We start from the raw sequence: 25,911 nt of genomic DNA on the forward strand, positions 1-25,911 counted from the left end.
ACAAGACCTCAAAGTTCCGCTTTAAAAGCCAATATCCTTACGTTCAGAAGACCCAAAGGCTGTAGGAAACACAGATTCCATTCTTAAAGGGCTAGTAGGCAAATTCATTCACTGTAGGACCTAGTGCAAAACCAACAGTTTGAAGATGACCTAGACTATATGGGAAGGAGATATGCTAATCTTAAAGCATCTGTCAGAAAGACATAAGACTTTGGGAGCTCTCTCTAGGAACAGAGGAGTAGGCAGGTGCTCTCCCTCTACCTTGCTGGCACCAGTGCTGGTGGGCACCATTTTTGTACTCTACTTCTACCTTGCCAGTGCTGGGGACCCCATGAAGTCATAGCACTCTCCAACTGCCCCACTAAAGTCAGTGGGTGTGACCTGACCTTACGCTTTCCCAGTGCCTCTTAAAACCAGCAGGCGTGCCCTGGCCCTGCACTCTCCCAGTGCCTTGATAAGGCAAGTGGACATACCCCAGCTCTATTCTCTTGTACTTGCTAAAAAGCTGGTGGGCACTCAGACCCTGTGCATTTCCATGGCATCTCCAAAGCCAGTAGGCATATGCAGTCCACATACAGAACACTCTGCTTGCCTGTGTCGAGTGGAGGTTTATATTTCTGGTCCTGATGGGACTGAAACTACTGAAGAAAAATTTCTTGGCAGGTTATCAACCTGGGGTGAAAAACAGCAGACTTAAACATGCCCCCAGTCTTTCTGTAAAAAAGGCCTAATTACTTCTCTAGAGCTTCAGGCTGAGGGACAGACTTCATGTTTACCACACTTCTTGAGACTGCAGAGGTGTTCTCAGAGAATGCAGACTGGGAAAAGCTATCCTTGCACTCTCCCTTAACATCACTAAGCTCACCAGTACCTCCCAGAAAGGAGCTCTTACACTCACCTGGAGCCCTGATTTTTATGACTGTTAGCAGGGGACACCTCCAGATCACCTGGTCTGGAGGCAAGCAGGGTGTACAACTGTGATACCACAGAACTACAAATGTGTGTATTTTAAAAGCTGTGGCCTGAGGGTCTGCCCTCCAATCAGCCTGAAACCAGATGCTGACTGAGTTTGGAACACAGACAGATCTTGGTACGCCATCAAAAACTGTAACATATCAAGAATAATCAGGCTGCCTAGACAATCACAAAGGTTCAAGAAACAACCAAGTGCCAGAGCAAAGCTGAACAATAAGGTTCATCTCCTACACAAAGCCACTCCTTCAAGGTGGCTGTTTGACCTAGTACATAAAAACACAGAGAGTCAAGCAAAATGAGGAAACAGAAATATGTTCCAAAAAATAAAGAAGATATAGCCTCAAAAACAAAACAAAACAAAACCTTAATGAAATAGAAATAAGTACTTCACTAGATTATGAGTTCAAAATAATGGTCATAAAGATGCTCACCAAATTGGAGAAGAATGAATGAACACAGCAAAAATGTCAACAAAGATATAGAAAATATAAGAAAGTACCAAACAGAAGTCACAGAGCTGAAGAATACAATAACTAAACGGAAAAAGAAACTAGAAGGGTTCAACAGCAGACTAGATGAAGCAAAAACAAAACAAAACAAAAATTCAGTGCCCTGGAAGGCAGGGCATTGGAACCCATCAAACAGAGCAACAAAAAGAAAAAATGAATTTTAAAAAGTAAAGATAGTTTCAGGGACGTATGAGACAACATCAACTGGAACAACATTTGCATCATAGGGATCCCGGAAGAAGATGAAGAGATGGAAAAGAAAGAGAAAACTTATTTGAAAAAGTAATGGTTGAAAACGTCCCTAATCTGGGAAAGAAAACAGACATCCAGATCCAGGAAGCTAAGGGAGTTCCAAATAAGATGAACCCAGAAAGAACCACACCAAGACAAATTATAATTAAAATGTCAAAAGTTAAAGAGAGACAATTTATAAAGCAGAAAGAGAAAAACAATTTATTACATATAAGGTAACCCCCCAACCCCCAATAAGGCTATCAGCAGATGTTTCAGCAGAAACTTTGTAGGTCACATGAGAGTGGCATAATATATCCAAAGTGCTGAACGGAAAAAAACTTCCAACCAAGAATACTCTACCAGCAACATTATCATTCAGAATTGAAGGAGAGGAAAACGTTTGTCAGACAAGCAAAATCTAAGGGAGTTCATCACCGCTAAACCAGCCTTACAAGAATATTAAAGAGTTTTCCTTAACCTAAAAAGAAAGGACACTAATTAGTAACAGGAAAACACATGAAAGTAAAAATCTCACTAGTAAAGGCAAATATATAACAAAGGAAGTGGATTAATCACATAACTAGTATCAAGGTTGAAAGACAAAAGCAGTGAAAATAACTATACTTACAACGATTAGGTAAGGAATACACATGCACATGCCCACACACACAAATGTAAAATGTGACATCAAAAACAAAATGATGGGGGGGGAGGTAGAGATTTGGAATGAATTCAAACTTAACTTATTATCAATTTAAAATAGACTATATATATGTGAGCTTCATGGTAACCACAAAGCAAAAACTAGAGCAGATACACAAAAATAATGAGAAAGGATTCTAAGCAATACGCTAAAGAAAATCATCAAACACAAGAGAAGAGAGCAAGTGAAGAAGAAAGGAACACAGAGGAACTACAAAACAGCCAGAAAACAATGAACAAAATGGCAATAAGTACCTATTAATTATAGTATCAGGTAAATGGCCAAATTCCCCAATCAAGACACACAGAGTGTCAGAACAGATAAAAAAAAATAAAATAAGAAGAAGAATCATCTATAAGCTGCCTATAAGAAAGAGACTCGCTTCACATGTAAGGATACATACAGACTGAAAGTGAAAGGATGGAAGAAGGTATTTCATAATAATGAAAACCAAAAGAAAGCTGGGGTAGCTATACTTATATAATACCAAACACATTAAAATAAAGACTGTAATAAAAAACAAGTATGGGCATTATATAACGATTAAAAGGAACAATCCAACACAAAGATATAAAATTTGTGAATTATTATGCACAAAAGACAGGTGCACCTAAGTATATAAAACAAGTATTAACAGACTATAAGGCAGAAATTGACAATATAATACTAACAGGGAAATTTAATAATACACTTATATCAATGGACAGCTCATCCAGAAAAAACATCAGCAAGGGAACATCAACCTTAAACAACACATTACACAAGAGGGACTTGATAGATATATAGAGAACGTCACATCCAAAAGTGGCAGAATACAAATTTTTCTGAAATGCACATGGAATGCGCTCTGGAATAGATCATATATTAAAACACAAAACAAGCCTCAATACATTTAAAAAGACTGAAATCATATCAAACATCTTTTCTGACCACAACTGTATGAAACCAGAAATCAACTATAAGAAGAAAACTGGAAAAATCACAATTATGTGGTGATTTAAAAACATGAACCAGAACAACAAATGGATCAGTGAAAAAATCAAAGGAGAAATGAAAAAACCTTGGGACAAATGAAAATGGAAATACAATGTACCAAAATCCATGGGATGCAGAACAAGCAGTTCTAAGGATGTTCATAGTGATACAGGGTTTACCTTGAAAAGTGCAAGAAAAGTTTCAAATAAACAATCTAACTTTACACCTAAAGGCACTAGAAAAAGAACAAACTTAGTAGAAAGAAGAAAATAATAAAGATCAGGGTGAAAACAAAATAAAAGCTAAATACACAATACAAACAATCAATACAATTAAGAATTGATTTGAATGGATGAACAAAATTGACAGATTTTTAGCTAAACTCACTAAGAAAAAAGAGAGGGCTTCAAGTAACAACATCAGAAATGAAAAAGAAGTTACAACTGTTACCAAAAAAACCATAAGAGACTAAAATGAACAAGTATATACCAACAAACTGGACAACCTAGAAGAAATGGATAAATTCCCAGAAAATTACAATCTTCCAAGACTGAATCATGAAGAAACAGAAAATCTGAATAGAATGATTACTAGTAAGGAAATTGAATTAATAATCAAAAACCTCCAATAGACAATAGTCTAGGACCAGACAGCTTCACCAGTGAATTCTATCCTATATTCAAAGGTTTAATACCTTCTCAATCTCCTCCAAAAAACTGGAAGAAGGAATGCTTCCAAACTCATTTTATGAGTCCAGCATTACCCTGATACCAAAACCCAACAAGGACACCACAGAAAAAGAAAACTATAGGTCAATGTCCTTGATGAACATAGATGCAAAAATCCTCAAGAAAATAGCAAACCAAATTGAACAATACATTGAAATGATCATATACCATGATCAACTGGGATTTATTCCAAGGATGCAAGGATGGTTCAGCATCTGTAAATCAATCAACACGATACACCACATTAAAAATGAGAGATAAAACTGAGGGTTCTAGAGGGGAGGGGGTGGGAGGATGGGTTAGCCTAGTGATGGGTATTAAAGAGGGCACATACTGCATGGAGCACTGGGTGTTATACGCAAACAATGAATCATGGAACACTACATCAAAACTAATAATGCAATGTATGGTGATTAACATAACATAATTAGAAAAAAAGAAGTAAAAATGAGAGAGAAAAGTCATATGAACATCTCAATAGATGAAAAAATGCATTTGGCAAAACTCAAGCCCAATTTATTGTAAAAACTCAACAAAGTGGGTATAGAGGGAAAGTACCTCAACATAATCAAGAACATATATGACAAGCCCACACCTAACATCATATTCAACAGTAGTAAGTTGAAACTTTTCCTCTTAAGATCAGAACAATAAGCTCCACTCTCACTATCTGTATTCAACACAGTATTGGAAGTCCTAACCACAACTATTAGTCAGGAAAAAGAAATAAAAAGCATCCAAATTGGAGGGAAAAAAAGAAGTAAAATTCTATTTGTGGATGAGATGAATTTATATATAGAAATCCCTAAGACTCCACCAAAAAACTGTTAGATTAAATGAATTCAATTAAGTTTCAGGGTACAAAATCAATATACAAAAATCAGATGCATTTCTATACTCTAACAATAAACTATAAGAAAGAGAAATCAAGAAAACACTATTTACAACTGCATCTGAAAAAAAAGTAAAATACACAGGAATAAATCTAACCAGGGAGCTGAAAGACCTGTACACTGAAAACTCTAAGACACTGCTGAAAAAAATTGAAGAAATATAAATGAAAGATATCCCATGCTCACATACTGGAAGAATTAATATTGTTATAGATTCAATGTAATCCCTAGCAAATTTCCAATGACATTTTTCACAGAAAATGCTGAATTGTCTCATACTAAATGGAAGCATAATATGTGGCAGTGGAATGGAAAGGGAGGGCTATAAAGAATGACATGATAATACTTATTTGAAGATACTCATAGCAAATGCTGAAATAAATGTACCATTCCAAGCTCTGTTCTAAGGAGTATTACTGAACACCTAACAAGTGTATTTACTATCATAAATTTTGAAGAAAATGAAACAGTTTATATGGAGAATATAATGCTTTTTTACTTATAATGATAGATTCATTAGCAAGTCAAATCAAAATGAGTCATATGTTGAATTTTGCTTAATATAATCAATAGTTATTAAACATTTATTTAAGATGAAAAAAGCAAACTATATATTTAATATTTTAAAACCTACATCCATAGAATGTTAAGAGATAGAAAAAATCTAAATGCAACTCTAACTTCTTTGTTTGAAGAAAATGAAATCCAAAGAAATTATGTGACTGGCCCAAGATCATGTATTTAGTCAGTCAGCACCAGACCCCAGTTTTTTCCACTCCTAGTCTGTGCTTGTTTTCCATTGCCTTCTTCTCAATCACTGACATTAAACACCAGGTAGCATTTATCCTGATGCCAGACTTGGTGAATATTTGTAGCCATGTTGACCCTGCATGTTCTGAGTTGTTAGGCATATGCTGCCTATACTTTTTAAAGGTTTTTAAAAAGAGCATCTTATCGATCAAAAGAGATACACTTGGTAAAGAAAATACAGATAGTCATAATCAGGTCATTCTGAGTTGCTATTTATGTATCAGAATCACTTAGGAAAAAAGTCTATTTGAGCACCATTTTGTAAGGACTATTTTTTACATCTACTCACTTTGTCCACTAAAATTTTGACTGTGTGTTTTAATCCACCTGAGTCAAGGTTTTGAAGCTTAGCTTCTTCTTAAAAGAGTTTAATACTTTAAGACAAAGAAAAAGATTTTTTGGTCCCGGTTGACCATACATGCTACATAAGACTCGGTAAACAGTTGATATAGACAAATGTATATTACAGCGAAAAAAATCATCCTTAAGACAGAAAGTGGCTGGAAGGAGCCGTTTACCTACTTTTCCCAAGTCTGGTTATCAGATTACTGATTCTAAGAGTTATGTGGAGTTTCTCCCATTCAATGGCATCAGTGGCTCATGATAGTGCTCTTAAATGCCTTCACTCTCTTTGTGGAATGAGCGTTCTTCATAGTGAGTGTTTCAATTCCTCAACCTTAAAGGTAGTGAGAGTGAAAAGCTTGCTTAAAATGTTGATCTGGTACAGTATCAAAAAGTATTTTTAGAAAATAACTATAATTTCAAAGTTTTGCTTGGTCTTTGTGTAGCTAAAGATGATGATTTCAAATAGATTGTTCTTTGGGAAGAGATTATAATTGGCCTTTTTTCTTTCAGTCAGATTGGTCCTTAGGCATAGTTTTTAAGGCAAGGCTAATAATAAAAAGAAGTAAAGTGCTCTGCTTAGGAAAGTTACAAGAATTTGATGAGTCTTTGGTCAAACCAGGAATAAATGTTTCTATGAGAGGGCTCCTGTAAAATTTAAAACATTTTTTTCTTTCCCCTACATACTTAGAATTTAGCATCAAATTTTAGTTTTCATTATTTCTTTTCCTTAGGTTGTAATTCACTCCACCATCCTGAGCATTAAGTTATCAGCATCCTAGATTGTAGTAGAAGTTACTTAGGAGGTGAGAGACATGAGTGGCTTTCAGTCTGAAATGACATGGTGATTCAAAAAGAACATATTCTCCACGGAAGACCAGAGTATAGGGCAGAGCTCCAAGTGACCAAGAAGATGTAAGTTGCAATAGGTTGCCTACAAGCAAAAATCAGACAAATCTCTTCTCAATTTCAGAAGAAAGTCATTTGTTTGCCATGTATAAATAATATCTGGTGCTTTACCCACTCCATATAAATCCCCACAGCAACCGGTTACTTGAGACTGTTAAAGCTACATATTTCCCTGTGTATAATCATTACCAAAGAAGACAATCTATGTGGTATGGAAGAGGAGAGGGTATGGAAAATGTAGTGCTTGGACGTGGGCCAGATATATCTAAAAACCTGTCATTCTACAACTTGAGAACAGAAAAGCAGACTTTTGACACATAACTCTCCCGATTACTAAGATCTCTGGAAAAGAGAATTTATGTTAGATTTATGTTAGAGTCTTGTTGGGGCCCCAAAGGAATGAAAGGAACAAAATGTCTAAACTTGTTTGTATCTTTAAAAAACTAGAAATTTAATTTTGAGATTGAAAGTATACGACAAATTTTACTTTAGTCAAATGGATTGCTACCTTAATGCTGTCTTTCCATTCAATTCAAATTTCACAGCCCTCATTATTTGCCTATTATTTAATTTTTACCATTGGCATTTACTTTCTATTATAATCCTGACACATTTTTCTAACTTTAAAGTTGTCAGGACTTCCTCCAAGATTTTTCTTCTCAATAGACAACCTTGTTACTTACTAGACTGAAACTCCAGAATATGTGAAAAAGAGAACTATTCTGAGAAAAATAATTATGTTAATATATTTCAATGATATAATGACAATAGAACAACATGACAGATAAAACTTGATGATAAAATACATGGTAATATCTTTCATGCAACATCAACAGAGTGATTATTTTTTAATAGCAGCAAGGAAAATTCAACTACCAACATGTTTTCACAATATTAATAGATTGTAAATTTCAGACTTCCCAGCCACATGCTATGGATTAGTTTCACTGGGCCAATATCTAATAATAATAGCTCTTTTTCCTTTTTCAGACTATGTCAAATATGTATTCCTGGTAACATATGTCAAACAAAAAAGAAACAAAATCAGTATCTTCAATCTGAGAACAATGAACAAAGTACATCATTAATGATAAAGGGTAAGTTCCAGGCTTATATCTAATCATCTGTACTATTTCCATATCTCTGGGGAAATATTTCCCCTCGCTGTCACTGAACTAAAATCTTTAGACTACAAATGAAAATTTTTAAAAAACTTAAGGTATTGTAAAAGCTTTTCATGAAATAATTTCAAATAATCCTTACAATGCACTACTCAGAAGGTACCATTAGCACACTCACTTCATGAATGAGAAAACTGTAGTAGAGGGGGTGAAGTCACCTGCTTCTCATCTGACTTAACCTCTTACACACATGACAACCTTGCCTCAGTACCTATATTAGTAAACATTGAGCATTAAAGGGAACATCCCCATAGCTTTAGGAGTCTATTACTATTTGCTTTAAAGCAGCCATACAAATTAAACTAGAGTCCATCATGTAAGAAAGAGTTACACACAGAGACATCGATTTACAAAAATGGAGGTGACTTACCAAAGGTAGGATACAGTGGTGTGGAGAGAGTCACAGAGATTAAAAATTACTTGTCCCTGTCTTCATAGAGTTTACAATATAGTAAAAAGACACAGGCCCCAAATGATTAAAAAGCCCATGACACAGAGAGGGTCAAAGTGCTTATGGAATATCTAAGGAAAAGAGATTATTTATGGCTGAAGAGGTCGGGAAGGCCTATAACCTATTAACAACCAAGTTAATAACAACAAAAACAAGCATAAAAGGATATTTTAATTTTGTCTGTTTGGTGGGTGGGTGGGTTGGTTGGTTGTATGCTAACCTTGAGAGGCATAACCTATAGAGGAGCTATCATTTTAAAATTGCAACTAGTCTGGGCTGCACTTTTCATGGGATCTATGGCATGATCTTTTCTTCAGTTCTGGAAAAATATCTTGAAAAGGCTCTTTATAATCTAATATAGAGAGAGTCATCTCCCATTGTTTCTGGACAAAGTCATTAACCTGAATGTTTCTTTGGGAGAAGTCCTTCTTCTATATTAATTTAATTTGACTACTATTTGTTCAATGTGTATGTATATATCGGTTGAGAAGTTACTCTCTGACTAACCTTAATTAAGACCCCTAAGACTTCAGCGTAGATCTTCATAAAGACATTTGATGAAAGACATTAATAAGAAAATGGTCTGGGCTTGGTTGAGTCCAATATGCATTATAAAATCAATGTCCTATATGGGGTGTTATTTAAGACTGGCCAAACTACATTTTGGGAACTGATGTGACTGTCCTGGGAGAGATACAATATAAGAAGACATTCTTATAGATGAGATAAAGGTTTTCAAGTATCAGTGAGCCAGAAAGAGTTAGATACTGTGGCCACAAGTGGGAGTCAGAGAATTGTTGGGGTTAATGTAGAACAGGAAATTAGCCATAACACCTGGCTTGCTGAAATGTAACACGAAGGCCGCTGGGCGCGATGGAAGGTTTCAGAGAAGGGTGTAGGCCTTTGGAATGCCGACGACTGCGTGACCACTCTGCAGTTGGAATGCTGCGGGGAGTTGCCTTCCCCCAAGCTTTCTTAGCCCAAATAGCCTCCCTGTGATCTAAGAGATGTATGCATTGTCCCTTGGCTATGTTTAGCAGAACTCGTAGAACATGCAGATTAGCATATCGTATCTTTCCCATAAACAGATCCTCCTAGTTCCAGTAAGACCCCTTGTCACACATCACATGCTTGAGTAACAGTAATAAGGATTTGTGATTATCCTGAAGGACCAATAAAAGTGGGAGCAAAGAAGAGCAAAGGGTCTTTGTCACTGAGCGTTGATCCCCTTGCCTTCTCCTCTCTTTCACAGCAAAGTCTGCAGTAATATTTCATCCGTTGGTACAGGGATTGCTGGCCATTCCCGGCAGAGAACAAGGCCTGACCTTGGGGATTGGAATCACTCCCAAAAAGTAGCACCTGGATTGGAAGGTATAGGCACTCTTGGAGGACTAGGAGTAGTGGGTCTGGGGTATTTGCATAATGGGGGCAAGCCAGTAGCTACACAAAGAAGCACCCTTGAAATAGACCCTGTAGAAGGAAGATCTGTGTTTTCTGTGGGAACCAACTCTGTACAGCTACATGTTAGCACTGCATTCCACTCCTTTTTTAGTTATCCCTAAACTTTTACTTTATTAAAGATTTATTTTTAGAGAGGGAGAAGGGGCAGAAAAAAGAGAGAATCCTCAAGCAGACTCCCTCCTGAGCACAGAGCCTGATGTGGGGTTCGATCCCAGGACCCTGAGATCATGATTGACCACCCAGACACCCCTCGCTAAACTTTTAGAATAGACTTACCAAAATTTGCAGTTATATCTTGCTTGTATTTAGGTAAATTAAGGAAAGGATATGTCTATACTTCAGATGAAGTAGCATGGGCAGAACAGAGCACAGTGTTGACGACAGTAAAGAGTAGCAGCAAGAGATTCACCACTCCCCAGCTTGTCTTGATGATCTCATGAGGGGTAGGGACTGAAAAGGCATTGGTGTCATGCCTTCATCTGAAGGTTCTTCCTGAGCACGTGACTGAGAACTCCCTCCTTGAGAGGCTCTCAGGAATAAGTAAGACCACTGAAAGGGAATAAATTCTTCTGTGGACAAGTAGAAATGCAAAGGCTATCATTGTTGGGCAATCTGATTTTTTTTTACATGTATTCTGAAATCCTAGGTTGGTAAGGCATAGAGTTAGCCATCACACAAATCATAACAGAAAAAAAGTCAAAATTTTATTCTTAGTTATCCAATTGGAACTCCTCACTCACCTTCTCTTGAAATTAAATTACCTGTGAAATGGATATTAAAGCAATGAATCTTTCTCTGGCCTGGCAAATCAAAACATAAATCTTAGAATTGTGCAGAATTATGAAGATCTATGGTGAGATAAACATGATAGTTTACAACACTGGGAATCTTAGCTAATTGATAACACATAGAAAGTCTCAGAGAACCTGATAATGTGCAACAATAAACACACATGAATGTCATGTGCCAGAGGAAATGCTATTGCCTTAACATTTTAACTTACCTGGAAGAGAACTGGAAAAGTAATTCTCAAAAAATGACATTACCCAATTTTTCTGTGCCCAAGCTTAAGTAGAAAGCATTGATCTTTTAAAATTTCCCAAAATCTCATATTCGTTAACCCAATCCTCTTTGTGTAAGTAATGTTCACATTCTGAGAGGCAGTGACCTCCCCTAAATAAAACCTCAAATACTGGTTAGCAGCAGCTGAGCTACCTAAAGCCAGAAAAATGAGGAGGAATGTGTAACACACCCATCTTCTCCTGACAATAGGGGGCTAGGAAAATAAAGTCAAAGTGCTGGAGTTACATGAACTACATGTAGTATTTATTTAAGGAAAAAACAGACCTGAAAGGAGGAGCTGCTCATTCTTGCTTCAAGGCTTGCTTCTTCAGAGCAGGAGAAGAGAATGTCTTTGTTTGAAAATTCAAAGATGCTTTAAGAAGAATGGAAAACCAACACTAGAGAATTAAAATTTAAAGAACACTACATGCAAGCCTGTGTATTTAATGGCTACTGTAAGTGCTAAAATACAATGTAAAATATAGATCATGAACTATATTAACCTTTAGGAATGTAAGAAGACACTAAATTAGATTTAGACCCACTCAAATTTCTGGACAAAAGATGACATATCTCACTTCATTTTTTTCTCCCCCTGCCCCCAAAAACAAAGGCTTGCTAATTACCCTATTTTCTCAGGTATAACCTATGTCATTAATCTAAAGACCTGTTAACAAATCGAGGTTTCCATTTCTGAATTGAGCCTTTATCTTTTGACTTCTAACAGCACCATTTTTCCATGCATATCAACACAAAATATGCCCCTAAGCATTAAGTATATAGATATATTTACTAGCTGAACTCTAGTTAAGTTACTCATGTTGTACTTATATATCAACAAAAGGTGTCTCTAACTAATAGTAACATCCTTATTCAACAAACCTGAACATGACCTCCCAAACTATCAAGACAGTGCTCCAAGACCATTTCAACAATTCATTAGGATTAGCATAAAAATTAAAACCTATTTGCTACCCTAAGTGTTAAGGGGTCCTGTAAGTAACAGGTCCCTATAACCTGACACTATTATTTTCAGTGGAAGCTTCTGGAATTGGCTTCATGTAGTGGTTTATTTGGTGAATTTATCTTTAAGTAGAAAGGGAAAATGGCGGCGGGGGGGTTGGTTAGCAGCAGGCAACACTGGCTTCCTGATCCTTCCTTTGGCAAATACACCTCTCCACTAGCATTTTCCTAAGATGAGGACTTCTAGAATCTTTTCCTGTCCAATACTATTTTAAGATCTGTTAAGATCAATTTGCTTCTGATATAGCTATTGGCTCCTTCTCAATGTAATCAACCAGGGTTAACTCTTATCTGCTTCAGGGGTAAACAGCCATTACAAGTTCCTTTTTTTAGTGATTCCTGGCAACTGCTTAACAAAGAAAAGCCCCATAAAGAAACTTATGTAACGAACGCCTCCCCCTCATCTCCATTAACATTAGCAAGTCTGTAAGATACCAGACCAAATCATCCTCCCAGCTGTTCCTTCAACTAGCTTTTGTCCTATCTTCAGGCAGTACACTACACAGCAAGGTTGGCTCTTTCAATTTAAAAAAAGGGAAAAAAAATGGCATGCCTACTAGTTGCAACACAGAGGTCATCATTCTAAATGGCAATGTGAGAGCTTTAGGTAAATAAGAGGACAACTTGGTAAAAACACAAATTCTTCACATACCCTCCCCACAGGTACAGAAATAACTGTTTAAAGGAAACTTTAGGAATAACATTGGTAGTCCCATGTAATTACTCAAATGAATGCAAGCTAAGTTTAAAAAGTCTTTGTGGATTTTAGCTAAATATAAAAAAGAATAACCTGTATTCTTTTTTAATAATTCAAATAATCTTTAATTCAAATGTGATAAAAATTTAATAAAACAAAATTAACTCAATCATATTTAGGTTTTTTAATAACCAAATTTAATTGAGATATTAGAAACTGTCATGTTCTGAGAATTAGTACACAGTTCCTTTCACTTCTTATGACCAAAAATGCCTTACGGTAACAACCACCCAATTGTAATTATCCTGAACCTAGGTTAAAGACACACACACACACACACACACACACACACACACACACACACACACACGAACTTAACCAGGGAAATCTATTTAACAGAGGACTAAAAGATACTGGAATTATGACTGTGGATGGGGACGCTGACATGATGGCAGTTGACTAGATTTCTCTCAAGTCTTATAGTTCCAAAATGGGACAGTGTAAAAAGAAACACTACTTGACTAGTGAAAGCAGATAATTCAGATTCTTCACGGAAACTCCATTCTCCAAAGATCCGATCCTGCTGAAGGCATCTATTACTGCTAATTGTGGACAGCCATCTTCTCCTCAGTTAATCACTATCCCAGCTCACCATTGCTTTACCCCCTCCTAGTTTCATTGTTCATACTTCATTTTCCCAATAAGTCTGAAAATCTTTGGATGAGCAGGGACACTTCTATATTGATTCTGTGTAAGCCACTCCTTGAAGCTAGGGTTTCCATAGCATTCCATGAAGGTCCTCAAATAGAAAAATAAAAAAATTGTCATCTTAATAAAAGTGCAACTGACCAAGCTGACTATTGTTAAATATGTCTCAAGTCCTTTAGAAAATTCTGGCTAACTGACCACTGTGCCATTATAAATAATTCTTAAAAAAAAAAAAGATTGGGCACCTGGATGGCTCAGTTGATTAAGCAACTGCCTTCAGCTCAGGTCATGATCCTGGAGTCCCAGCATCGAGTCCCGCACCGGGCTACCTGCTCAGCAGGGAGTCTGCTTCTCCCTCTGACCCTCTTCCCTCTTGTGCTCTCTCTCATTCTCTCTCTCTCAAATAAATAAATAAAATCTTCAAAAAAAAAGATTAATTCTTATAAGTAATTTTGGAGATTAAGCAAATGGTGCCTTTTCTTTCTTCTGACCATCCATAATAATTAACATGGACAAAGACAATAATGTAATTGTCACATATATATAATTGTTATTATGTATATTATATATATATATACATAATATACATTATATATATATGATATATATATAATGTAATTGTCACACACACACACACATTTAATTTCTGGTGGGCAAGGATAGTGTACCCTAAGGAATACAGACCCTCTCTGAGCTCCTCACATTTCAAGAAGTGAATTTTTATTAAATCCAACAGGTGACATCTCAGAAAGTATCAGAACATGAAATATATAGTACAGAGAATACAGTAAGAAGGTATTTTTATGGCATGACAAGTAGAGGATGGGTAGACCTAAAAGTTTATCATTCATATCACCTCTTCTGAGACATGGCAACTTTTAAGAGTTTTTTCTCCTTTTTAACCAAGATGTTTTGATATTTAGTCTTTGTTTTCCAAAATTAGCTCCCTGGCAATAGCTTCAAGGACTATGTCAGTAAAAATATTTTTTTAATTAAAAAAATTTTTTTAATTAAAAATATTTTTATATTTGAATCAGTAATAAAAATTCATGCTTTTGGTAAAGAATACCATGAATTCACATAGTTTGGGACATACTTAAAAGTCAGATAAATCAGAAGCTTCCCAAGTGCAGTGGGTGTTGGATGAGTGATGAAAAGAAATTCAGACTGCTTGCTTAAGGTGTGGATTATCTTACAGATTTCTGGTTACTTAATAAATTTATGTCAAATTTTCAAACTTCTGACATTCAAACATCATTAATCATGGCTTTTATTGTAGTTATAAGTGTCTCACTTGGGTCTGGCCCACATGAAAAATAATCTGATTTCCTGATTTATTGATGGAAATCTCCTTGTTATTCAACAGGATAAATTATCTGCGCCCAGAGTTTTTTTATTTATACACTGTATTATTGCCTCATAAAACAATGTGGTGGAACAGTTACAGCTAAAAACAGTAAAAAATAGGCAATTGTTGATTTTTACCTGCACACAATTAGAAAGTGAAATGTCACTGCAAGTTAATTATAGAGACTAACTCTTATTTAGAATCTATCACAGAGATCAAATATATGAACCTTATTATTAAATTTCACCCAGACAGATAATAGTGATTTAAATGATTTTTTATTAACTTTATTTTCTAAAAACTCTGGGAGTGTTCCCAGTGTCGTGTTCTTTGCAAATGTAAAGCACTGGTTTCAAGTCTTTCCCAAGGTTCACATGTTCCCATTAAGTTCAGGGAATGTATGAAAAATACTTCATTTAAAGTGTTATTTGAGACCCATGTGTCTGCAAATAAGTAGTTATGTATAACAAGGATGTGAATTTCTTCCTTCACACAGAGAACCAGCATTTTTTCTAAAGAGCAGGAAAGTCTAATTGGAAAAAATAAATTTGAAATTTCTGACCTCACCCTGCTCCATCAGTCTTGAGCTTTATCCTCTTTGAGGATTGAACTGACCAGAAGTAAACAAGTATTTAGATTCCTATCTGAGACTGAGGCCATTCCAACCAGACAGAAAGAGGAATTTTCCCCTTTCTAGAGATGTGTTCATGTTTTGAAAAGCCCAAATCTTCAAAAAGAAAATATAAAATCTGATAGGCAGCATAATTGTCTCCCAAAGATGCCTACTTCCTGATCCCCGAATCTATGAATACGTTACGTTCCATGGCAAAGGAGACTTAAGGTGGTGGATGGCATTGTGGTTGTTAGTCAACTAAGCTTTCCCTGGATCATCAGAGTGGACCGAATGTAATCACAAAAGTCCTTACATGGCAAGAGGGAGGCAGAAGTGTCAGTATCAGAATGCTGTGATGTGAGAAATACTTGATCAGCCACGGCTGGGTTTGAAAATTGTAGGAGGCCACAAGGCAAGGAATGTGGGTTGCCTATAAAAGCTGGAAAAAGTAAGGAAACAGATCCTCCCTTAGAGCCTCCAGAAGGAATGCACTGTTGACATCTAATTTTACCCCAGTGAGACCCATTGGATCTCTGACTTTCAAAACCGTACGAAAATAAGTCTGAGTTGTTTCAAGCCAGTAAGTTTGTCCATAGTTTGTTATAATAGCAGTAGAAAACTAAGACAACAATGAACAAGAAAGTTGAGACAGTTCCAAGGATAAAAATATTACAGAAACTTTTCCAGCTGGATTTTGAAAGACTGGTTGCAAATCCATTTGCCCATAAGTTCAAAATTACAATATAGAAACTACCACTCATGCCATCTGTGGCAGGGACAAAATTGATATCCTTTGCTTGGGAAGAGCTTTAATCTTATCTATGGAATTTTGCAGATGGACAGACTGAGAATAGAATTACCTTTCTATGTTGCGTGCAACAGTCCCCTTGCCTGAAGTAAGATTTCCCACATGGCACTTGTCTCAGACAGAAGAAATTGTACTGAGAATTTCAGCACAATTGAGAGTCAGAGGTTCCTTACTCAGTTTCTGAATTTTGCTATGTTCATGGAATTTAGCTCTGAAAACTCAGTTCCAACACCTTCCATAAGGGTTCATCCAAATAGCAAGAACAGGCCTCCCCTCTTCCACTCAAAGCTGCTACCAGCAAAGAAAGCATTGAATGTTGGCCTATTTTTTCACATTATTTCATTTTATGCTTTTATCTAAATAAATAAATAAATAAATAAATAAATAAGACCAGAAGTACTTCTTTCTATCTCACCCTAAGTTTCATTTGCCAACATCCTCAATTCCCTAAGCATTAACCACATTAAATTTTTACCTCACTTGTTTATAAAATTACACTTTTCCTGGCCTTCCCAAATCTTCAGGTTGTATTGTCTCTTGCCCTTTACAACCATACCAAGAATGCTTTGGGTGGGCGAATATTAGCACGCATAATTCTAATCCATCCATTCATTCGTTTGCCACACATTGTTCTGAGTCCTGTGGTTGCAATGATGAATAAGAACAACAAAACTCTTGTCCTTATGGAGCTTTTATATTTTAGTGAGAATGTGGAAAAGGCAGAAACAAAATATTAAACAGGTACATACATATAGACATACGCACCAAATTGTTATTTCAGGTGGTGATAAGTAGTATAATTAAATTAAAACAATGGGAAACAGAGTGACTTAGAGGAGATTACCTTGTCCAATATGGTATCAAAATTACTTCTAAACTTTAAAAAAGTATTTTATTTTGTCATTTATGATTTGGAAAAAAAATGTTATCCCCCATCTTTCCAGAGAATTTAATAGAGTATATATGAACTACTATTTTAGGAAAAAATAATGATTAGATGATTAGATTAGATTATTAGATTAATAATTATTAGATTATGTGTTGTAAATATACAAACACACACACACACACACAGAAACACACAAATATGTACTAAAGCTCAACCACCAAAACAGTAATTCGAACTATCTTAGACTTAGAAAAAGAAGCCATTAATCTCTAATATACTTCTCTGCCTATCTACATAGAAACCACCTCTACTCTTTAAACCTAAAAGAAGACTTTCTAGTTTGTAGTAGGAATAACTACCTCAAGTACCCCAGTTTGTAGAAGGAATAACTACCTCAAGTACCCCATAGGGAAAGGGGGGAGGGGAATCAAGAACCATTGAGATAAAAATCAAAATATATAAACATGAAATGTTAAGTTAAAAGTTGGGAAATGCCGAAAAGTAGGCAAACACTATTATTTATACAATATCACCTATATGTAGAAACAAAAGAGATATAATGCTCATTTAAAAAAGAAAGTATGTCCACATGCAGAGAAAAAATTCTGTCAACTTTGAGAAAAAATGGCTTGACGTTTTACAGATCAACATTTATGAATAAATAGTATTTTTATGCCATAGATTAAGTATGCTGACTTCCAGAATATACTTTATACAAATTATCAAAAAGTAAAAAATACCCATCACAGATTAAACAGCCTCTTCCTTTTATGCATTGAAAATACAGTTTTATTTTTTAATATGAATGTAAACTTTTTAAATACATGTTACTATAAAAATCACATAAAACAACATGTGTGATATACACATATTTACAACAGCATATAAAATACATTAACATATTCATGCCTTTTCTTTGAAGTTCTAATTGAACTTAAAGCTCAATTAACTAAAATAAAACTTTCAAAAATTGCAAACTATAAAAGGTCAGATAGCAGGAGAGGAAGAATGAAGGGGAGTAAGTCAGAGAGGGAGACGAACCAGGAGAGATGATGGACTCTGAAAAACAAACTGAAGTTTCTAGAGGGGAGGAGGGTAGGGGGATGGGTTAGCCTGGTGATGGGTATTAAAGAGGGCACATTCTGCATGGAGCACTGGGTGTTATGAACAAACAATGAATCATGGAACACTACACCAAAACAAATGATGTAATATATGGTGATTAACATAACAATAAAAAATTTTTTAAAAAAAGGTCAGATAAGTGTGAATACTCTAATGACCTGTCTATATTGTATTTTGTGCCACTTAAGAGCTAACATAAATGTGAGCTGGATACATTTAATACAGGGTGGGTTATATGTATGAAATTCTATAAATGAATACTCTTTTAAAAACAGTATAATACTTTACATCTACCTTTGCATGTTTTATGGAGTAAATATCAGCAATAATAAAGTTCAAAACTAGATGTTTAAATATGAAAATGTCTTGTCAATAGGCCATTTTAAAGAAAAAGAATAAATTTCCAGTCTTGCGGTAAAATGTGCTAATGGATACCTTGAAAATCACAAATGTAGAATTACGTCTTTTAGAAATGGTACAAAACCTAAATATTCTTTAGCCTTTATTCCTCATTTTACAGATATAGAAATGACATTTCCTGATATATTAAAGGCTTGATAAACTTATTCAAATAATTAGTGACATAGGGTGATTAACTTCATGGCTCCTAACAACGAGCCTGAGACCTTTCCAAATTCATCATACTCTGCTGTACCCACCTAAAATCTCATACCTGTTCATTATAAACAAACAAAGCAAACTTTTTCTAAAACTAAAAGAACTGCATTTTTATGATTTTTATGGAATTAACATTATTGAACATTTCAAGAACTCTGGTGATTCATTAAAATTCCACTAATCCTACTAAAGATATAGTGTTTATTAGGGGCTGGCTCAGTAATTAGCACATACAACTCCTGATCTCAGGATTGGGAATTCAAGCCCCATGTTGGGTGTAGAGATTTAAAAAAAATTAATTAAAAAAAGTATATTAAAAAATAATAAAATAAAGATATAGTGTTATTTGATTTTTTTCAATTTGAAAGAAAGATTTTCATGCAGCAAAATATGTTTTCTAACCTCTATCCTCTACACACTTAACAGTTTTGTTAAGGCTGTGGACTTAGGATTTCTACTGAAATGTTCCTTCATGTAAAATGAATCTTATCTAAAATCCCTTCTCTTCATCTTACTTTCCCCCAAACAGGGTTTTTTTTAATCCTTCAATTGTGAGTCAAAGAAACATATGTTAGTGATAATAAATCATACATTTTTAAGTCTCCATTTAGGTAATAAAAAACTATGTAAAGATTTAATGGGCTGTTTCAATCAATTTTTGATCATTAAGACCAGAGTTTTGTTTTGTTTCGTTTTAATGGTTTATAGACAACTTACTCCAGAATTACCTGCAATCCTTGTTACAAAACAGAATCTGGGTCCTATTTCAATCCTACTGAACTTAAATTTCTAGATGTGAAGCCCCGAGTTTTACATTTTTAACAAGAACTCCAAGTCAATCTCACTAACACCAAACTTTCATTTAAATTCTTGAAAATAGTGACAACTTCATATTTGTCTTTACACCTTCAGTGTTCATTTAGAAATATCTGGTACATGTTTCAAAACTACTGTTGAACTCATTAAATAAAATTAGCTCTGGCTTCAATAGGAAAATAAGGGGAAAAAGTAGTATTGATAGAGAAATAGGGAAAAGAAAATTCAAATTGTTACCATTTTATGAGGCTAAGAGTGCCCCATACTTCCCTTCCTTATTCAGGATCCTCCAGCCTAACAGCCACACATCTGTTAGAAGGACTATTGTGAGTCTTTCCCAGGCACCAAGAACTGTATCAGCTGAAGAGATGTTCTCCCTTATTTAGTCTTCAAAGCATCTCAGTATTATACCAATTTTACGGAGGAAATAAGTGAAGTTTGTTCAGAGATTAAATGACTCAATCATGATAAGACTGGAAGTCAGTTGTTTTCATTTTTCAGTTAAGGTGTTTTCCTATGACTTTGCTGCCTCTCACTTCTATAATTTGCCTTTTACTTCCCTGATTTATACCCACATATAAATTTATTCATTTTTCCATGAATGGAAACTCTTCAGAACTAGAATATAATTCTAGAAATGCAAATAATTAAAATGATATTATGGTATATGTTTACATATTACATATTTATATATTTTATTTATATTTTAACCAAATCTAAAATTAAAGCAAGACTAAAATACTAAGAATAGAAATTACTGAAACATGCATCTGAAGAATCATCAAAAAAAAAAAACACTGGAAAATAATAGTTCTTTAAACTGATGTTAAGGTAATTATATTAATATTTTTAAAAGATAACTTCTGGGTATACCTTATGCAGGAGAACACGAAATATTTCCTTAAGAATTGAAGGAGGAGACTTCACAATTTATAAAACAATGCAAACTACTCTGTGTCAAAAACTGCTTTGTACATCTGATATATTCCACTGCACATTGTATTAATTTCCTTTTTTTAAAAATTCTTTTTTTTAATTTTATTTATTTATTTGAGAGAATGAGAGAGAGAGTCAGCATGAGAGGGGGGAGGGTCAGAGGGAGAAGGAGACTCCCCGCTCAGCAGGGAGTCCAATGCTGGACTCGATCCCAGGACTCCAGGATCATCTGAGCCGAAGGCAGTCACTTAACCAACTGAGCCACCCAGGTGCCCCTGTATTAATTTCCTAAGGCTGCAATAATAAAATACCATGAATGGGGTAGCTTAAAATAACAGAAACTTATAGTCTCACAACTCCAGAAACCCAGAATCAAGGTGCCAGCCAGGTCATGCTCCCATGGAACCTGTAAAGGAGTCCTTCCTTGCCTCTTCCTAGTGTCTGGACTATCAGAAACATTTAGCATCTCTTGGCTTGCAGTCATATAATGTCATTCTCTGCCTTCATCTTCACACGACGTTCTCCATGTGTGTTTGTGTCTTCACATGTCCATCGTAAAAGGACAAAAGTCACTTTGGATCAAGAGTCCACCCTAGTCCAGTATGACCTCATCTTAACTATTTACAATCTGCAACAACCCTATTTCCTAATAATATAACATTCTGAGATACAATGGGTTAGAAATGCAGTGTATGGGGGTGGGGAATATAATTCAATCCATAACAAATATGAAAAAAAAATTCAACTTCAATAGTAATTCTGCAAGGTTTTCCAATCTTTTTTGAGGATTCTTCAGAAAAATGTTTTAGTCATTCTTAATAGTTGTTCCTACATTCACTTGGTATCTACATGCATGTGGTATTATATTCAAAACCCAAAAGAAATGGCAAGATCTTGACTTTATAACTTATGTTTAATCAGTGGCATGCATAGAAATAAGTCAATGTTTTAATTGGCCAAAAAAGATTATTCCTACAAAATTTCAACACCTTATCTGATGGGTGCTGCCCTTGTGGCAGAAAACAAGTACAATTTGATGAGGACAAATTTGCTTAAAATCAATAATGACTATAAATTTTGTACTTGCCTCTTCTAAGGAAATTTAAACCAAATACATGGACTATAAAAAGCAAAAGTCTCTAATTCCAAAATTACCTCATCTAACTGTCCCACAAGCAGCCTCTTCTTAGCCAAACTGACCTATTTGTTTCCATACTCATTATTCCCATTGCTATTCCTACAATTATTCCCAACCGTCCCCCACCAGGAATGTTCTTTTCAACCTGCATCCTTCTATTCTTCCCTTTCCTTCAAGGCCCAGTTTAAATGACATGGTCTCCATGAAATTTCTGCATCTAAGAATCCCTCCCCCTCCACTGAGGTCCTACAACTTTATCACCCACCTGGCCTCAAGATGGTTTGGACACCAACTCACTGGGAATATATGCTAGTTACATAGGGACAAAAGAGTAAAGACACACACTGATGTAGGTTAACTCCATTCCTCACACCCAGAAGAGTATTCTACAACATCAAATACATGATAGATAGATGATGATGGATAGATAGATGGATAAAAGCATGTACTACATGCTTTTTAATACTAATATTAAACTTACACACCCTATTAAATTATTTAAATGTGACATGCATATATGGCACAGAATAAAACCACCAAGATGCCTTTTAAACTTACTGCAATGTAAGTTCTATGAGGGCAGTGATTTGGGCTGTCTAATTCATCATAGAATGAATCCCCAGATCCTAAGTACATTACCTGGATCAGAGTTGACATTCTGTACACATTTGATGAGTGAATAAATAATCACTTCTTTTCTATTTTCAGTGCCTAATTTAGATCTTTGTCATATCTTGCCTAATCCTGTTACCGGAGCTTTCTAATGGACTGGAAGACCTTGGCTAAACTTTCACAAAACTATTTCCCACATTCTCCCAAGCATGTAGCTAGATATCCTCTTCTAGATTCTCCTGCAGGTAGATGTGGTCATCTGACAGTTTTGGGCCAACAGAACTTGAGCAGAAGTGATGTATACCACCTGGTCCATGACGTATACTGTCTGGACTATAAAACTTCACTCAGCCATCAGAAAGAATGAATACCCAACATTTGCATCGACATGGATGGGACTGGAGGAGATTATGTTAAGTGAAATAAGTCAAACAGAGAAAGACGATTATCATATGGTTTCACTTATTTGTGGAACATAAGGAATAGCATGGAGGACATTAGGAGAAGGAAGGGAAAAATGAAGGGGGGGAAATCAGAGGGGGAGATGAACCATGAGAGACTATGGACTCTGGGAAATAAAATGAGGGTTTCAGAGGGGAGGGGGTTGGGGTGATGGGTTAGCCTGGTGATGGGTATTAAGGATGGCACATATTGTATGGAGCACTGGGTGTTATATGCAAACAATGAATCATGGAACACTACATCAAAAAACTAATGATGCGTTGTATGGTGACTAATATAACATAATAAAAATAGATAAATAAATTAAATAAATAAATAAATACAACTTCCCACAAAATCTGCCACGTTCCCTCTCTGCATTTCTAGTCAGATCCAGAAGACTCAGAAGAGACCTTCAAGACCCTAGATAATAAGGAGCTTTTGGAACAAAAGAACGTAAGACCCAAGTATTTTCATGGATAGAGTCTGATCCCCCATACTCTGGCCAACCTACTGTGAACTATGCTGTGAAAATGAAACTTTCAGTGTTAGGCAATTGAAATTTTGGATTGTTAGTTACAGTAGTGGACATATCATAACTAGTACAAAAATTGATACCTCAAAGAAGGGTTTGGTCTTAGTAAAAACAACAACAACAAAAAACCCCAACACAAACAAACAAAAAACTAACATTAATTTAATTGTCAATTGTCAGAAGATAAAATTGTTATCAGAAGCTGAAAAAATGGTGACCCATGTTATGTGATAGCAAAATATTTGTTAAAGCTGTCACCTGAGATCACTCAGAAGACACATGCTACTGAATCTGGAGCTTCAGGGGCATTGGTTGGAAAGAATTATAGCATTGTGCAATTTAATTCTTTGACTGTCTTTGGCAAGATATTAAAAAAAAAGAATGAGCTCAACAAAGAACAGGCCAATGTACAGTTTGAAAAAAAAACAAAACAAAACAGTGTACAAGCTGAAAAGAAACCCAGAAATCTGGAGCATTTACGGTTGGAAAATCCATTTGCTTCTATGCCTGCAACTGTATGAGAGAGAATTTTAAAAGGCCATGAGTAACAAACGCCCAGCAAACTTCTTTTGAACAAGATTCAATCTCTGTCAAATGTCGTGTGCCCTTTTCATCTTTTGTGACCTCAAAGTATCCTCCTTTGAGAGAGATACATGAGGAAAAAGAAATAAAGATATAAATTGGACTTCAGGATTATGTCTAGGAAAATACAGGCACATGTAATTGTCTCCAACTTATTACTAAGTTTTACAGGAACCATATGCCAAAGAAATAGCAAACCCAGAATAAAAGAGCCTTTTATGGTTTGAACTATAAAACACCTTTCAGGACTACAAGCTTGCTCTAGCAAAAGATGGACTGTAAAGACTGAGCAGTCTCTGGGGAGTGCATTCTCTCCAATACCCAGCTCAGATATGGCCAAAAAGGAAAAATGACAGGGAATACCTTCCCAGGAAAAGAGACAGAATCCACAGAGAAAAGTGAATAAAGGCATTTGTCTTAGAAAGGAGAACCAAAATCTAGTTTTCCCCATCTCCAGGGTAGAGAGTCTATCAAATGCTTGCCCAGCAGGATCTCAGCATTGCTGTGATTGCTTTGTATCTCCCATTCTCATATTTTCTGAATGAGACATTTTATTGATGTTATTCTGTATTGCCCTACCATTGTATACTGGCTGGGGATAAAGAGGGGGAAATGGAAAGCAAACAACTGTATTTTTATTTTAGTTAGTAATCACCCTGAACAGCAATAATCACATTTGTAACCAATAAGAAGGAATGCACATTATTTAAAGAGATTGGATTTTCAGCAGTTGCTATAACTGGATGGGATTCTAGGTTATATTACTTGGGGATTGGGTAAATGTGTTCTAGTTGTGGGAGAAAAGAAAATACAATAGGTATATGGCAACCAGAAAGACCAACTGTGGCAGAGACTGGCCAGTTAGTCACCAATTCATTTGACTTTTTCTCCTGGCCACATACCCAAAACACATTACCCAAACAATTCTTTCAGTTAGGTTGTCATATGGCCAAGTTCCAGGCAAAATGACATGGAAGGAAATGATGTGTACTACTTCTGGTTTAATGTGTACTACCTCTGGTGTAAGCTCACAAACTCTTCTGCATCATCATCCATGCAAGGATTTTATTCCTTGGTATACTGGCTAGCTTCACAGACTGTTAGTTAACTCTAAAGCCTTAACCTCAGAGTCTGTGTGTGAATGTTTGTGTGTGTGTTTGTCCACATGTGTTTGTATATACATATTTGTGTGTGTGAATTTAATACCTGAAATATTTTGGGTCCCTGAGTCACTGCATGGAAGAGAGACCCCTGCTGCTCCTCATTGAACTGTGATGTTAGCGAGAAAAAAACCTAAAAAAAAAAAAACAAATCAAACAAAAATAAAACAAAACACTGAAGTTGGTTTAAGCCCCTGAAATTTGGTATTTGTTAACAAGGTTGGCCTAGCTTGTCAAATAGTCTCTTAACAATAAAATACCTTGCCCATTCAATCTAGCTCCACAGTTTGACTATACTTAATATGTATAAAGCAATAGTCTGACTTTCTCACTCAGTTGTTTAAAAACTTCTGGTTCTGTAATGCTAATAGGGCTAAAGTCCAAAATTCTAGTATAATTTGGCACGTTCAATGAATACTTATTGAACAAATGCTATGTGTTAGGCATTGTGTTAGGTCTAAAAAATAATGATTAAGGGGATAAAAAAAAAAAAAAAGCACAGCCCTCACAGAGCTCACAGTTTATGGAAGAAGAAAGGCATTAATAGCATTAGTTAAATAATCATACCTTATACATACATACATCCATGCTGGTTTAAAATGCTATGAAGGAAAAATAGTATGGATGCT

The 25,911-nt window shown here is 35.5% G+C and overlaps 1 protein-coding gene across 5 annotated transcripts in view; it reads right to left on the minus strand.

Annotated features, from left to right (window-relative positions):
* MARCHF1 (membrane associated ring-CH-type finger 1) overlaps nucleotides 1-25,911 on the minus strand; it is an 858,143-nt gene that overhangs the window by 588,941 nt on the left and 243,291 nt on the right. Inside the window, exon 1 of one of the 5 annotated variants that reach the window (XM_073892453.1) lies at nucleotides 25,329-25,346. The exons of the other annotated variants lie outside the window; for them this stretch is intronic. The gene's annotated coding sequence lies outside the window, so the exon portion shown is untranslated. Of the gene's footprint in view, nucleotides 1-25,328; nucleotides 25,347-25,911 lie in introns of those variants that run through there. 5 annotated transcript variants of the gene reach the window in all.

Source organism: Callorhinus ursinus, unplaced genomic scaffold, assembly GCF_003265705.2.
Source record: "Callorhinus ursinus isolate GAN/ISIS: 27379988/994484 unplaced genomic scaffold, GSC_fseal_2.0 scaffold4, whole genome shotgun sequence".
Taxonomy (NCBI): domain Eukaryota; kingdom Metazoa; phylum Chordata; class Mammalia; order Carnivora; family Otariidae; genus Callorhinus; species Callorhinus ursinus.